At 54.7% G+C, this 17,177-nt stretch overlaps 1 protein-coding gene across 7 annotated transcripts in view; it reads right to left on the minus strand.

Annotated features, from left to right (window-relative positions):
* DLGAP2 (DLG associated protein 2) overlaps positions 1–17,177 on the minus strand; it is a 620,511-nt gene that overhangs the window by 195,659 nt on the left and 407,675 nt on the right. The window lies entirely within an intron of this gene.

The following is a 17,177-nucleotide window of genomic DNA, read 5'->3' on the forward strand; positions in this document are numbered from 1 at the left end:
TGTATGTCTCAGTTCAAAGAAATGTGAGAAACAAGTAGAAAAAGGAACGTGTCAAGCACAGGTCCCTCCCCAGCACCCACCCTGTCTTAGCGCAGCGGCCACCTAGCCTTCAAAGGAGGGGGAGCAGCTGGACCCGTGGCACCGGCCTCAGCGTTTCAGTTTCGCAGCCTGGGCTAAACACGTGGGGAGCGGAAGAGCCAGGCTGGGGTTTTAAAGCAGCACTTCAGCTCAGGCGATGGGGAGAAACGCCAAACGTGGCTCACAGGACTCCACTGGCATTTCCACAAACCGCAGATCCTACAAGCTACTTAATTTTCACTCTGAAGTTCTGTTTAGTCACTTCCATTAATGTTAAGGGTGGTGTAGAAAGGTGGAGATGGGAAATCTCGTCAACTGTGGGCACTCGCCAAAAATCCTAGTGTAAATCCATTTATCCACTGGTCTACGTCAGGATTCTAACATGAAACACGCAAGCTCATTTGACAAAGACAAAACAAAAACAACACACGCACAGAAAGACCTTGTAAATTCAGTTTCTTTTAGGAGCCCATGAGTTTCACTCATTTGTACCCAGAAAAATCCCAGTCCCGGTGGCATGGTCATCCAGTCGCTGTTCCTGATTGCAAGCAAGAATGTCCTCTAGACAAGAATTGTGTGTCTGGGGAGTCCCGCGTGCTGGCTTGAGACACGTCCAGCTGACGTGGTGACTGCTGCTGTGGTCAAAGCCTCTGGGCCCCGACGTGGCGAGTTCATCCAGGACCTGAGCTCACCCACAGTCACCACGCTGGACGGTCACCTCGGGCTCACCCGTCCCGCACCCCTGTGGCTCTGCTCCTGACACCATCTCCTCCTTGGCTCCCCCGGTCCCCGACCCCATCTACCCTCTGCTTCTACGTGTCAGACGGTCTTACATTTCACGTCTAAGTGAGACCATGTGGTTTTTTTCTTCATGTGTCTGGTTTATCTCACTGGGCCCAATGCCCTTGAGGTCCATCCACATTGCTGGGAATGGCAGGGTCGCCTTCCTTTTCATGGCTGAATAGTGCCCCCGTGTATGCCCAGGTGTTGTGCGTTCCTTACCCACGCACCCGTCCACAGACACGGGGGCTGTGCCCCATCCTGGGCTCCATTGTGAACGCGCTCGAGTGAGTGCACGGTGGTGTAACATCCCGTGTCCACACAGAGCAGAGAGGAGTCCCCACCTGAAGCCACCTCAGTCCCCAGAGGGAGGGCCGGGGGCAGGGGCAGCCCTGGAGAGAAGGGATGGGGAGCCGGCCAACACCAGCCCCTCCCGCCGGAGCCAGTTACTGTCTGATCACAGCCCGCCTCCTGGCTCACCTTCACCCGGTGACTCCTGCTCAAGGGGCGTGCAACTGAGGCCCTGCCCTGGGGCCACTGCGGCGCAGTGGGGAGTGGTCTCGCCCATTTCTGTCCGGCACAGACATAGGGCCGGGGTCATCAGGAGAAAGTGGAGGGAGGGTGAGCACGGAGACGTGGCCGCCCTGTGAGCTGGGGCAATGAGCAGTGAGCCTGGAGACACAGGAGCACAGACCCGAGGAGGACGCCGGGCACTGGCCCCAGCGGGAAAGGGCGCGTTTGTGTCTCAGAGACGTTTCACTGATTGAAAAGCAGGGTGAAAACGCACTTAAGGGGGAAATACAGTGTGGACTTTGGAGTCTCAGGGAAGGCTGGGGAGAGTGGATAGTGGGGGAGAGTGGATAGTGAGGGAGCGGGGTAGGACGCTGGACTTCAGAGACCGTGGCGACCACAGGAAACAGATAAAATGTACCCCAGTGGCATTTCCACCACAGGGGTCTGCTGTAAGGAGCAGATGCCTGTGCTTCTCGTCTGCAGAGAGATGCCCACTGCGGGAGTGTGTGTGCAGAGGGTCTGGGTGCAGGAGCTCGGGAGAGGGTCATCTCCCCTGACATCCTTGCCCGGACCCCACCTGTCAGACACAGGTTGTATGAATGGTTAAGGGCTGCTGAGCACCAGCCCAGCGTCATGTCCACACGTCCAGACCTTGGGCAGGGAGGTGACGGGGCAGAGTTACAGGCCACCACTGTGGGCCCCACTCACCACTGGTGGTGCTGGGAATCCACTGGGTCGACTGGAAGAATACGCAAGGCTGGACTCCAGTTGACTTGAGTCTCTGAGCCCCTCACAGCCTGGCTGTGCCCCTGTAGGCCTGCTCCTTGAGGCCACTGCCCAGCCTGTCGCCTGTGTGGGCCACACGGCTTCTGGCAGATGCTGGGGACGCCTGTGAGACGCCAGGCCCAGCCGGACGAGCAGAGCGGAGGATGGTTCACTGGGCTGGTGAACTCCAGTTCACCCGGGACACAAGGCCCGGGATCTTGCCCTGGTGGACATCACCCGGGAGGTCTCGCAGGGACTGGACAGCCCACGGCGCTGTCACCTATGACAGCCCGAGAGAGCGCACAGAAGGGGCGCTTGTGTGGGTCAGCGATGTTCCAGCCCTGCCCACCTTGGGTCCTTCCCGGGCCCTGGGACTCGGGCGGCACTGGGCGAAGAAGGGCTGACTCCACGTTCTGTGAGGCGCGCCAGGGAGGAGGCATTTACGATGATGATGCTCAGTAACCATTTGGCAACAAGGTACTTCTGCCTAAGACCTCTCCAAGGAAACTAAATGTCCTATAAAAACGAAAATGTGCCAGAAGAATTAAATACAGCTCTCCTGGAAAATTCTGGTGGATGTAAAAAAAAAAAATGCAATTTTTAAAACACAAAGCAAACTGTCTGAAGCTGTGTTCTGCACGCAGCCCTGGGAGTGATGATGGGGTCAGAGCGGTGGGCGCTGGGGCAGCCCCGCCACCCTGTGCACGGGGCACACGGCGCCTGCACAGTCCCTGAGAACATGCACGCTGCGTGCGGGGCACGGGCCCAGGGCAAGGCAGAGAGGTCTGACTTCTAATCTGCTATCAGGGCGTCTGCAGAACGCCGACCAGAGTGCTGAGACTGCCCTCCGCACACTCTCAGGGCAGCTGTGCCGACGGACGTGGGGGAGAAGGGCTGCTCGGAGCTCAGGCCTGTGGCTGCGCCCGTGCAGCAGGCCCCGCGACCTCCCCAAGGCTCGGGGTCCTCATCACTTGGTAAGGGTGTGGTGCCACCTGCCAAGAGGGACAGAACCTTAAACGGGAAGACGTGGTGAGGCCCCTGCTCGTGTCCACCTCAGTGAGGGGACAAGCTGGAGGTGACCATGTTCTCACTGGGCTTGGTTCCTTGGAGGAGCCTCCCTGTGGCCACTGACTCTGTCCCCAGGGGCCCTTACACAGCTTACGTCTGCTCCCATCATGACCTCTGTGCTCCTGGATGTGCACCCCAGGTGACCCCCAGCCCATGCAGTCTCTGGGCTCCCAGAGCGGGCAGGCAGAGGGGCAGCACGGGGAGCCACTGTGCCCTTCTCTCTAAGCCTGCCGGCGCCTCCACACCGGGGCTCCGGGTGGCCAGGAACAGCTGGGCCGGAGCTGCCGCTACAGGGGGCAGGGGCAGGAGGCTGCCGTGGGAAAACACCGTGGCAGCCAAACCACAAGCTGCAGGCCCCACAGTCTTTCGGGGTGGGGGGTGGGGGCAGACGGGGGTGGGGTGTCTGCATACGAACTGGGAGCAGCATGCTTGATCCTATGGGTGCATTTAAGGAAGAGTAAGTGGACAGTGACGTATGACCGAGAAGCCTGCCTCCACAAGTCCATGTGAACAGACTGCACTTGAGCTCCTGAAAGTCTGTGGTGCCCAGTGCAGTGTTTGCAGGTGTTGTCAGGCAGGAGACGCAGGACCACCAGCCCAGGTGGGATTCGAGGGCTACAAGTGTCCACTGCCAGCCTGCCACCCCTGACCGCCACGGCCTTCAGCTCAGGAGACTCAGGTTTGCGGTTGGAAAGCTGTTACTGTTCACTGCTGTCAACTTCTGTGCTCTTAACTCAGTGGCTTGTAGGCAGCTGGACAGAATTTCTGGAACAGTACTGAGGAGCAATCTGGCCCAGCTTTGCAGACACTCCTGCCCACTCCTTAACATGGACTGCAAGGAGCCTCAGAGGGTGCTCTGGTGGCCAGGTGCCCCCAGGCATGTCCTGGATCCCTGAGGGAAGCGACCCGTGCCTCAGTGGCACCCTCCCCTGGCAGAGCCCACAGCCTCGTGGGTCGGGTGGCTGGAGTCCGGGTGGGGCGGGGGAGAAGAAGCCCAGACCCTGCTTTTCTGTGCCCCCCGGCTGCCATCAGTCTGGGGCACAACCCACCTCCCTGCGCTGACTCCGGCTTTACACGGCGGCTGCAGGTGGGAATTGTCTGAAGCGGCGTCTATGCCGAGCCCCACGGACGCGGGCGCAGACGCTCCTCCCCCGAGTGAGTGGGGGAGCTCGGGGACCGAGGCCTGCATTTCTGGTTGCACAGCCTCGCTGCTGCAGCTACAACCACATGGCACAGGTTCCGCGAGGTTCTGTGACGCAGGGTCCTGTGGGCGACACGAGCCTGCCTGCAAAGACACTTTGGAGACGTGAGGCCCCCGTTCAGGTGTGTCTTCAGGGAGGGCCCGGGGTGGGGGCAGGGCCTGAGGGCTCTGGGCCCAGGCCTGCATCCTGAGGGATGCTGTCATGCAGGCGCCCGGCGGGGCAGGGGGCTGGTGGGGCTGCATCACGGGACGCCGGTCGGCTCTGAGCTGCTGAGAACACCCACAGGAGGCATAGGGGAGGCCCACTGCTCCCCATGAGCCCGAGCCCCACGAGGATGGGGCCGTGGCTGCTCCTCCGTGTCCTCAGAACCTCAGGGGATGCGTCTGACAGTGGTGGGCTCAGCAGTGGGAGGAAAGTGCTCATGGAGGCCTGGTGCACGGGGGTCACTCGGGAACCTGCCTGCTCTTCGTGCAGAAGCTCAGGCCGGGGCAAGGACCACTGTCCCTTCAGCCGCGGGAGTCCTTGTGAGACCACGTCACCCGCCAAGCAGTGGATGCTTGTCCTTTACCTAAACTCTCAGCCTCTGGTTGAAATGCCCACAGCGAGGGCACCAGGAAGAATAAAGAAAATGACAGCGTCAGCGGCCCTTCTGGAAACCCTGTGCTTGCAAAGTGACTCTGGGGTGAAGACAACTGGAAATCCAGATGATTGCTGTCACATGACCTTGTTATGTTTAAAAATACCCTCGCCATCTGCACAGAGATAAACTGATCACTCAGCCTCTCCTTGAGCTGAGGCCACTGCCCACTCCCCAGTGCAGCCACGTCCAGAGCTGGGCACCCTACCCAGTCCCCCAGGCAGGATATGTGTGGGTGTGGAGGCAGACAAGCTTGATGTCCCCCAGCCCCAGGACAACTGTCCACTCCCCGGGGATATCACGCAGGACGTCCCAGGCTTCCTCCACAACACCTGGGACCCTCGAGTCAGGACTGGGCTCCACCCCCTCCGCGCCCGCATCCTCTTCCAGAGCTGCAGGGGAGAGTCTGCCTTCAACAGGTGGCTCTGGGACGCTCGGCACTGTAACCAAGGCCTCTGAACAATGATGAACACTGAGCCACTCACGGAAACATGTGGACCCCAGGAATGGGGGTGGAGATCACCACCCAGCACACACTCCAGGGGCCGGGTCAGGAGGAGGGACCCCAGGAATGGGGGTGGGGATCACTGCCCAGCACACAGTCCAGGGGCCGGGTCAGGAGGAGGGACCCCAGGAATGGGGGTGGGGATCACTGCCCAGCACACAGTCTAGGGGCCAGGTCAGGAGAAGGGACCCCAGGAATGGGGGTGGGGATCACTGCCCAGCACACAGTCTAGGGGCCAGGTCAGGAGGAGGGACCTCATGAATGCGGGTGGAGGTCACCACCCAGCACACACTCCAGGGGCCGGGTCAGGAGGAGGGACCCCTGGAATGGGGGTGGGGATCACCGCCCAGCACACAGTCCAGGGGCCGGGTCAGGAGGAGGGACCCCAGGAATGGGGGTGGGGATCACTGCCCAGCACACAGTCTAGGGGCCAGGTCAGGAGAAGGGACCCCAGGAATGGGGGTGGGGATCACTGCCCAGCACACAGTCTAGGGGCCAGGTCAGGAGGAGGGACCTCATGAATGGGGGTGGAGGTCACCACCCAGCACACACTCCAGGGGCCGGGTCAGGAGGAGGGACCCCTGGAATGGGGGTGGGGATCACCGCCCAGCACACACTCCAGGGGCCGGTCAGGAGGAGGGACCAGGGTCTGAATTCTCCTGCGAGTCTGTCACCCTGTGCCCTCGGGTAGGTTCCAGCTTCTCCAACTCCCGTCTCTTCACGGCGCAATCTGGAGGGTTGAGCACGTTTTTGGAGGCTGAACGTTTGGCGTGCCATCAGGTCTCAGGAGAAACAGAGCAGGCTGGCTGTTTGCCACAACCTGGGGTGGCGGCCCACACGGGGAGGGGTCTGGGGGGCTCATCCTGCCTCGGGCATGTGTCCCGGACCCCCAGAAGTGCAGCCCGTGGCCGGAGGGGTGCACAGGCCAGCCCCTAGGAGCCTTGATACAGTTTTCATGAGAGTTGCGTGCATCCCCCCACCTCCTTCAGTGATCTTCACTTTTCTCTGCAGGTGAACAGGCAATGCCCCAAGATTCAGGCCGTGGCAACCTTTCTGCCTCATCATTTCTGAAGTCACGAGCTGCTCCGCCTTCAGTGCTGCCCCTCCCCACCCAAGCATCTCGGGGAAGGTGGCCCCACCCCATCCCCTTGTCCTGGACCCACGGGGCCTGCCCCCGGTCCTGCCAGGACACACTGCTGGCTCAGACTCAGATGGCAGTGCCTGCAATGGCTTCTGATTCTATATGTTTTTGTCTCTTGTTCCCAAGCAACTTCACTGAGTTCAACCAATTTAATAAAAAATAAAATTTCCATGTATTCTCAAAGCTGATTTTAACATTTCCTCTTCTTTGTATTCCAGCCCAGCTGACTGCGTGCTCTTTTTAGGAAAAAACAATAGCTGACAATTAAAGCTGGTGTAACCGACCTATAAAAGCATGTGCACACTTGATGCACACGGTCTGATGAGTCTGGACGCGTCGACCCGCCCGTGACACCACCGTCACCAGCACCCCTAGTGTCCCCAGTGTCCTTGGCTTGCTCTGTGGCCGAGCCCTCCCAAAGCCTGATCCAGTGCACGGCTTCAGGCTCAGTTCCCTGCACCTGCAGCTCCCAAGGGTGCCCGTGTCCACCGACGGTGCCTGGGCTTGGCCCCTGTGTCCACAGCCGGGGTTTTGGGTCAGGGGCCCAGGGGCGGCAGGGATGTGGGGAGAGCCCGAGGGGCTCGCAGGTGGGCGGGGTCAGGGAGGCGAGGGAGCAGGCAGCTAGGGAAGGCTTGGGGGACGCCGTCTAGAATAACAGGCGCCCAGAAGATAGGGCATCACCTGGCACCGACTCTGAGCCCTGTGCACATGCTGGGCTGGAGGCGGTAGAGCCTCCCTCCCTGCCAATTCTCTGCACCCCTGCAACGTGCCCAGGCTGGTGGGGGAGCCTGCACCTTCCCTGACAGGTTTTCTCGTCAGGGAGCTGGGCTCTCAGAAGGTAGAAGACCGGCTCTTGCAGGAGGCCACACTGCAGGAGAGGCAGTGGAGGGAAGTGCTGCAGCTGACAGCACCCAGGCCGGCGGGCGCTGCTTTCGGGCACAGACATCCTGGGAAGGCGCACTGCTGGCTCCTGGGAGCACCAGAGACGCCTGCCTCCCCGAGTCCCTGACTCGCACTGCTCACTGCCCGGGCACCGGCTGCCCCGCGTCCACTGCGGCCTCACTTCTGGCCTTGTCCTGGAGCCGATTTTATGCTTGGCTGATAACAGTCAGTGGGAGCTGCCCCTGCAGCTGCTCAGGGAGACGTGGGGGCCTGGGCTCTGGGGGGAGCGCAGATCGGGCTCCAGGCTGGCAGAGCCTGGAGGGCAAGGGCACCCCAGTGACGGAGCTGTTCGGAGCATGAGGCTGGGAGGGAAGGGACGTGCGCATGTGTCCTTTGCAGGGTGGACACACAGGGAGACACACACACTACTACACAGGTACACGATTACATGCACCCTACGTTACACCAAGACGCTGGGCAGCTGGGGGAGGCTGGCAGTGTGTGGGCATTAGGAGGAGGTTTCAGGATGCTCTGTCCTGGCTGCCTGCATGCCCCCGCCCAGCTCTCTAGCCAACAAGCTCCGTGTCCACACTCTGTCCGCCCTCAGGGATCTCGGAGGTGACGAGGGACCCGGCTAGGAGGCAGGTGTCCCATGAGATGGATGTGGCCTGAGAATGGACACACCCCAGACACCGCCTTGTCTCAACTTGCCTGTGGATAAACCTGCTTACAGACCCCTGAGGGGCCGACAGGGGCCTGAATGCCAGGAGTTGAGAGCAGAGCAAGCACACATCTCCAGTGTCAGGACCCTGTGGAAAATTCAGTCATTTCCCAAGGTGGAGAAGATGTTACTACAGGCGTCATTTACCCAAGACGATGTCAGAGAAACACCACCCAGAGCACAGTGCACACAGGCCCTGCCGTCGAGGACGAGGAGCGGAGAGCAAGGGCTGAATACAGGAAGAGCTCACGGAAAATGTCCCCAGGAAGGCCTCCAGGAAGGAGGGGCTGGGAGTGTGCTGATCCCCTTCACAGCTTCCGGGAGGGAGGGACGGCAGGTTTACACGTGTGAGGGGGTGTGAACAGAGGTCAGGCTGCGGGGGAGCAGGGCAGGTTCGGAGAGAGGGCAGGGCACCCACTGAAAGCAATGACCTCGGGAAACGATTCTACGTCATTTCAGCCCGGGGACACTGTGCTGGGGACCCATGACCCTCTCTAAGGCACGAACACACCCCCGGTGCGTCACCCGTTGGGTGCTGTTTTCACCTGTGGGTTGTGAATTAAGCCTTCGCACCAGTCCCACCATACTCCACGATGGTCCCCGAATTATCAACAAACAGAAGTGCGTCGGCTGTCAGCCTCTTAGCGGAGGACCAGCTGCTCAACACAGTCCTCAGGGCCGGGCTCACGTCAGGACACGCGGTCCCTGGCCGCACTCGCCCTGGACCCACACTGCCGACGACACCCTGATCCCAGCCAGCGACGCCCGCCGGAGACGGGTCAGCCCGCAGACCAACCTCGGCCACCAGCGGCCGACCACACTGCGCACGAGCAAGTGACATGGGGTCCAGTCACTCTAAGGGAGCCTGTCCTGACGAGTCCTGGCCACAGAGGCGCCCTGCAGCCTGGCCCGCCCCGCCCCACCTGGCTGCCGCCCGTGGGGTGGCAGAGCCTGGGCCCCGGATGGCTGCTGGTGGGGGCGCGCCCCTCCCCACCCGGAGCTCCAGCAGCTGGACTGTGAGTGCCAACTGCGTTCTGTTCTCTAAAGGTGCTGATCCTGAGGTGGAGCTCCCAGCAAAGTTTTCCAGAGGCGAGGTTTCCCGTTCATGAAGGGTGGACGCAGCTGGAGGGTTCTGGACACTGGAATAAGGAAGGTCACCCGGCTTGTGTAAATGTGTCCCCGGCCCCGTCCTCTGCTGCTCTTATTGACTCCCCTGAAAAGATTTAAAATGTCCAAGAACATCGATTTCAACTTCTTTGGAGCATGTTTCACAGCCTGTAGGTTGGTGAGAACTGAATGAATCAGGGGCTAAGAAACTCAGTGATAAGACAAGGGTGGCAGCAAATGATTTGGGCATAAACAGAGTCCAGGTTTGATGTGGCACATCAGGAAGTAAACAGATCCACTGCTCCTCAGAAACAAAATAGCAGCCTGTGAGTGTACCAGTGAGGAGACACAAATTGATTCCAACGATCTGAAAACGAGTTCCATGATCTCACATTTTTTATTTAAAGCTGGCATTGCACTGTGTGAGGACAAAAGGTAAAATTCATGCTGATAATTAAAAGTTAAAGTTAAAAATTTTCTTCACTTGTTTTTGTTGTTCAGTAGCTAAATCACGTCTGATTCTTTGTAACTCAGCACTTCAGGCTTCCCTGTCCTTCACCATCTTCCAGAGTTTGCTCAAACTAATGTCAGCTCTTTGCATCAGGTGGCCAAAGTATTGGAGCTTCAGCTGCAGCATCAGTCCTTCCAATGAATATTCAGTGTTTATTTCCTTGAGGATTGACTGGTTTGATCTCCCTGCTGTCCAAGGGACTTTCAAGAGTCTTCTCCAATACTACATTTTGAAAGCATCAATTCTTTGGCGCTCAGGCTTCTTTATGATCCAACTCTCACATCCATACATGACTACTGGAAAAACCACAGCTTTGACTATACAGACTTTTGTCAGGAAAGTGATGTCTCTGCTTTTTAATGTGCTGTCTAGATTTGTCATAGCTTTCCTTCCAAAAGGCAAGCATCATTTAATTTTGTGGCTGCAGTTACTGTCTACAGTGATTTTGGAGCCCCCCAAAATCTGTTATTACTTCCACTTTTTCCCCTTCTATTTGCTGTAAGGTGATGGGACTGGATGCCATGATCTTAGTTTTTTGAATGCTGAGTTTTAAACCAGCTTTTTCACTCTCCTCTTTCACCCTCATCAAGAGGCTCTTTATTTCCTCTTCACTTTCTGCCATTAAAGTGATATCATCTGCCTATCTGAGGCTATTGATATTTCTTCCTGCCATCTTGATTCCAGCTTGTGATTCATCCAATCTGGCATTTTGTATGATGTACTCTGTATTTTTACTTATGATGACATAAATATGCAAGTAAACAATCTGCTGACAATTCAGGAGACTGGGAAAAAGGCAAAGCTGGGTGCCTCAGTACTTTTACGGGGACTCTTTCCTGCTTATTAAACAAGTGGCCCTGCCCAGGGCCCGCGCACGAGGAGGGCAGGTGTTCACGCTCTCGGGGGTCTTGGTGCTCACTGGGGAGGATGACGACGAACTTGAACTTAAGCAGTGAAAAGCCACAGGAAATGGCAGGTAGGGTGTCCGTGGTGGAACCTGAGCTGAGTCTATGGGGGATCCTTGGGGAAAGCTCAAAGAAAGGCCATAACTCTACATTTTAATATTTCTCAAGAAAACACCTCTCAGTTTGGGACTTTTTGTTAGCATATATACCGACCAAGGTTACTATATGCTTTCTAGATGACACATGCCCACCTGCTACAGGGACAGTGAAGAAGCCTCCACTTGGGGTTGCTCTGTTCAGGACATTCTACGCTCATGTGTCTTCCTGGTCCATTTAGGGAGAGGTCCCCGCCGTACTCCAAAGATAGAAAAGAAAATGGCAATAAGGTTTTAATCTGGGCTGAGCTAGTAGTTTATGCACATGAAGTCTGCACAAAGATAAGTTTGCCAAGCTCCCCAAATCCTGAAATGACAAAAAATGATGAAATCTCCCTTAAATGACAGAGCGTGCTGGCATTTCCCTGAGGTGCCCAGCTACAGTGTTGCAGGGCTGGCTCCAAGGAGAGGAGGAGAATGGCCAGCCTTAGGTGAAATCCGGGTTCAGGCTGGGTTTGATCTGGAAGCTGTGTGGTCACTGCCAAGACCTGAGACCATTCACACTCCTGCTCTCTGCAGAGAGGGAGCAGGCCAGCCCCTCAGGCCGGGGGCTGCCAGGAAACGTTTTGTTTCGGGTGTTACAGCACAGTGCCTACCTCTCTCTTCACTGGTATTTTAGGAAAGACAGAAAAAAAAATGTACCTACTTGAGTGTCTTGTACATATTGAAAGTGAAAGACACTCAGTCATGTCCAACTCTTTGTGACTCCATGGACTATACAGTCCATGGGATTCTCCAGGCCAGAATACCGGAGTGGGTAGCCTTTCCCTTTTCCAGGGGATCTTCCCAACCCAGGGATCAAACCTGGGTCTCCCACATTGCAGGAGGATTCTTTACCAGGGGAAGTGAAGTTGCATGTGTGCTGAGTTGCTTCAGTGGTGTCCAACTCTTTGTGATCCTATGGACTGTAGCCACCAGGCTTCTCCGTCCATGGGATTCTCCTGGCAAGAACGGGTTTCCATGGAGTGGGTTGCCATGTCCTTCTCCGTTGTACATATTAATTCTCGATGATTATAGCATTGATAAGAGGCTAGAAACAATGTAGCTAAGCAAAGAGGTATTAATCCCCATCAAGAGGAATTTTTGAAAGAATAACACTGTTTGTTCCCCATGTTATAAAACTAAAAAAGAAAACTTCGATGGAAAATGGATATAATATTGTGCCTTAAATAATTTTACATCTGGAGCAATGTTAATGCCTTAAAGTGACATTAGAAGAAAGTGCTTGGCATACTTAACTACAACCTGCAGAATGAATGCCAAGGCCTAACTATAGACCACACTGGGGACACAGAATCACATTTGGTTTTAGAAGGGCAACTGTAAGAACAACCCGATTCTCTCGTCGCTTTGTAAAGTTCCCGCAGAGCTAAGTTCATGGTCAGTGCAAACAAGCAGGGGACAGTCTATGACACAGTCTCCGAGGAAAAGGGTCTGTCACTCCACTGAAACTCTGATGTCGTGGAATTACAAGTGTCCATCTGTTGTTATGGGGCCCAGACGGCAGTTTGTCCTGATTTGGAGAAGGTTAAATGAGGCTCTACGGCAGTGTAACACAGACTGCGTTCACTCCGTGTCCATGGCCCTTCCTGTCTGACGAAGTTGGAGCTCCCGCGTGGCCCTGAGGCCATGTCCAGCTCTCCTGCGGGGGTGATGAGACGTCTGCATGGGCAGAACCAACCCACGTAAATACCTGGCAAGTTCTCCACTCAACTCCTCATCCCATGGGGTAACAACTGGGCTTTCTGGAAGGAGGCAGAGTATCCCCAGCAGCCGTGAGATACAGACCCGCATGATCAGGGCGGAAATGCGTACAATCAAAAGCTGCCTCAGGTTCCTGGTCAGCAACTTCGTCGCTAGGCAGAGGCAGGAAGCTGGGTTTCACAGACAGGTTTGTGAATATTCCATAAAACAGTGCCGTAAACACAGCCGGTAACTACAGGATAGCATCTCTGCCCTACAGGTAAGTGGTGACAGGATGGAGCCATGCTCTCCATGCGGAGAGCTGTGAGCACCAGACTTATAAGTGGGCACTGGTTGAACCCTCACCAGGGAAGAGGCTGTGTGAACACTGCTGCTGTTGTTTAGGTGCTCGGCTGCGTCCAAGCCTTGTGACCCCATGGACTGTACTCGCCAGGCTCCTCTGTCCATGGGGCTCTCCCGGCAAGAACGCTGGAGTGGCTGCCATGCCCTCCTCCAGGGGATCTTCCCAACCCAGGGATCGAATCTATGTCTCCTGCACTGCAGGCAGATTCTTCACGGCTGAGTCATTAGAAATAAAACTAAAAGACCCCCTACTTTCAATGAGTTCACAGTCTACGAAGTGAGGTAGACATGAAAAGTAACAGTAAATACACTTATTATTATGCATTCTGACAAAGGAAATAGCATGTGTATCTGTTTGATGACAGTTAAAGAGGGAGCAATGAACTCAGCTTATCAGAGGAGATCCTAACATAGTGACATGTGATCCCCACGTTCAGTGAAGAAGAGGTGTCTGCCATGGCAGAAGGTGTGGGAAGACGTGAGGGAACAGGGTGAGCTGGGCCCCGGTGCACGCGGCTTCCTGGACATTTACTGTGAAGCATCCCGACATGCCTCAGTTGCATTTGTCCTGGCGAAGAATGTATATTTTAAGTCTGGCATGCCAATGTTTTTCATTATGCTTGGCTTTTAACTGGAATTCTATTTTACAAAATAGGAAATATTCTAAGCTCCTGTTAAATTATGTACATCTAAAATATCTACTGGCTATAAATGGATTAAAAATTCAAGGCTCACCCAGTATTAGTCAGGTGTCTGTCACTAGTTGCGGTTAGTGACAAGGCCTCTGCCAACCTGGAGGCTGTCCCCAGAGGAAGGCCCTCAGAGGCGGGGCCGCCACACGTTCCACTTCACAGAGTTACAGTACAGTTTGCTAAATTTTATGCCATGAAATAAAATTAAAATGCCTGCATTTATTGTGTTCATTTGCGAGTTAGTTTGGAAACTAAAGAATGGGTCTAAGAAAACTGCCTCTATAAATTGAAAAAAAAAAAAAAAAAGGAGCTCCTACTCACCAGAACCAAGCAATTATAGAGTACAACTGACCATGTTTTTTCTCTCCCCAAATTCTGAGAACCACTGAATTTTAGATTTTACAGACCAGGGAACACCACTGGGTTTGCTGTTGTTGTTTGTTGTTTAGTCACTCAGTCGTGTCTGACTCTTTGTGACCCCATAGACAACAGCACACCAGGCCTCACTGTCCATCACTATCTCCTGGAGCTTACTCAAGCTCATGTTCATTGAGCCAGTGATGCCATCCAACCTTCTTGTCCTCTGTCATCCCCTTAGCCTCCTGCCCTCAATCCCTCCCAGCATCAGGGTCTTTTCCAATCAGTCAGTTCTTCCCATCAGGTGGTCAAAGTATTGGAGTTTCAGCTTCATCATCAGTACTTCCAATGAATATTCAGGACTGTTTTCCTTTAGGATGGACTGGTTTGATCTCCTTGCTGTCCAAGAGACTCTCAAGAGTCTTCTCTAACACCACAGTTCAAAAGCATCAATTCTTCAGTGCTCAGCTTTCTTTATGGTCCAACTCTCACATCCATACATGACTATTGGAAAAACCATAGCTTTGAGTACATGGACCTTCATCTGCAAAGTGATATCTTTCCTTTTTAATATACTGTCTAGGTTGGTCATAGGTTTTCTTCCAAGGAGGCAGCGTCTTTTAATTTCATGGCTGCAGTCACCATCTGCAGTGATTTTGGAGCCCAGAAAAATAAAGTCTGTCACTGTTTCCATTGTTTCCCTATCTATTTGCCATGAAGTGATGGGACCAGATGCCATGATCTTTGTTTTCCGCATGTTGAGTTTTAAGCCAGTTTTTTCACTCTCCTCTTTAACTTTCATCAAGATGCTCTTTAGTTCTTTGCTTTCTGCCATAAGGGCGGTGTCATATGCATATCTGAGGTTATTGCTATTTCTCCCAGCAATCCTGATTCCAGCTTGTGATTCATCCAACCTGGCATTTCTCATGATGTACTCTGCATATAAGTTATAAGCAGGGTGACAATATACAGCCTTGACGTACTCCTTTCCCTATTTGGAACCAGTCCGCTGTTCCATGTTCAGTTCTAACTGTTGCTTCCTGACCTGCATGCAGGTTTCTCAGGAGGCAGGTCAGGTGGTCTGGTATGACCATCTCTTGAAGAATTTTCCACAGTTTGCTGTGATCCACACAGTCAAAGGCAGACAGGGCTCAGGATGAGCGTGAACCTGGAGGTGACCCAGGGTAGTCCCTGGCAGGGCCGGCACGCGGCTCTGTGGGGCCTCCCCGCGTGCCCCGGGCCTCCTCCCTGCTGATCTGATGCTGCTCTGAGGCTTCAATCCCACCTGTGTGCTGCTGCCCGCAGTGGTCATCAGTCCCGGCCGCTCTCCTGCACCTGGGCCTCTGTGAACAGCTGCCCACTCCACACCTCTGCCTGGTCTCCACCACACTCAGCCTGGCTCAGAGAACCATGATTTTCTACCACAGATCTTTCCCTCCCCTAGGGTCCCCATCTTGGTAAATGACACCGTGATTACTAAACCACTCAGAAGCTCAGCTTGAAAATGAACTGGGCATGTTTGATCTCATTTTTCTTTCTCACCTCACAACAAATCTGAAAGAAGATATTGTCATCTTTGCCTTCTAAGTGCGCCCGGAATCCAAACTCTTGTGAGCGAAGCCCCTCAGTCCAGGCTGCGGCATCCCCGGCCGTGACACAAACCTTCCAGATGTCACCCTCCCCACTCTTGGAGCCCAGTGGTCATGCCAACCAGCATCAGCACGGCCGAGGGCATACAAGCTCTTCCAGAGCAGAAGTTAAGTCCACAGCACGCCCTGAAGATCCTCGCGTCCCCTCTCTTCCTGTTGACCTCACCTGCCACGGTTCCCATCTTGATCATGTCCCGCCAGCAACACCGGCCTGGGTGTTCCTCACCACCCAGGTTTCCTCTCATTTCAGTCCACATACCCAACATTTCACTGCCTGGAATGTCCTTCCCCCAAAGCTCCCCATCTCCTCCCTCCCCTCTGTCTGTGTCCACTGGGAGGTCAGTTCCTCAGAGAGCTGAGCCTGACCTCAGGCAGCTCCAAGCCCTGCCCTTGCTGACCTCGGGACCATGACCCTGTTTGCTGACATGACCACTTTCGAGGCACCTGCCCTCCCCTGGAGAAGGTAAGCTCCGTGAAGTCAGCAAGTTTGACCTTTCCTATTACTATATTCCTACAAAGAATAAATATTTTGTCAGTTCTCGGCTTATTACACACCCATCCCACTCCTGTCTAGAGTGCAGAAGTGGGAAACATAGATAAATGACGGATGGACAGAAAGATACAGTAAACAGATGGGAGATAAATAGGAGGTGATTGATAAATGATAAATAGATATGATAGATAAATAAATGCATTCATCTTCCTATAACAAGGATTCCAAACATGACATGACTTCTGTTCACCAATCAGCTGCCCTTGCACGAAACTTTGGTGTGAGTGAGAGTGAGAGGAGACCAGTGTCCAGGTTCAGGGAATCTATTTTCCCAGCACAAATTGTGGCAGAGATGGGGAAAACAGTTCCAGGGAGATGACCTCACAGCCGAGTGGTCTGCGGGAGGCCGTGGGCTCAGGGGCTGTGGCCACAGGGCTTCCGGCCACGGCAGAGCTGAGGGCACCCAGGGCACGGGCCCAAGCCTGACCTCCAGAGACAGCCCATCACCCTGCTTCCCCTTTCCACATACATGAGAAAACAGGAGCCGCTGTTACAGCTGAGCCTCCAGCAACACACCAGCTAAGCCTCCTAAAAACCAGCAAGGAGATACCAGTCGATTCCTACCCTCCAGGTGAGAAACATCCACACTAAAGCCAGGATGATGAGTTTTGACTTCATCCTAAGATCTACGGGACCCACTGAACCCTAATCTGTAGTAAAATGACATAATTAATTTTGTGTTTCGGAACGTGTGGTCCAGCAGCCGTTGGACAGTCTTAGAGAGACAGGAACTGACTGCTAACAAAGGACTCAGAACAGTGTCTGAGAAAGCCATCTCGAGTCACACAGCTGCACACTCACACACAAGATGAATAAGGTTCACACTTGTCAAACTAGTGACAAGCTATCTCGCAAGGAAAGAACACCATAACTAAACATGTGGTTGTGGTGGTTTTAGTTGCTGACTCAC

This window comes from Odocoileus virginianus, chromosome 32 (assembly GCF_023699985.2).
Source record: "Odocoileus virginianus isolate 20LAN1187 ecotype Illinois chromosome 32, Ovbor_1.2, whole genome shotgun sequence".
In the NCBI taxonomy this organism is placed as follows: domain Eukaryota; kingdom Metazoa; phylum Chordata; class Mammalia; order Artiodactyla; family Cervidae; genus Odocoileus; species Odocoileus virginianus.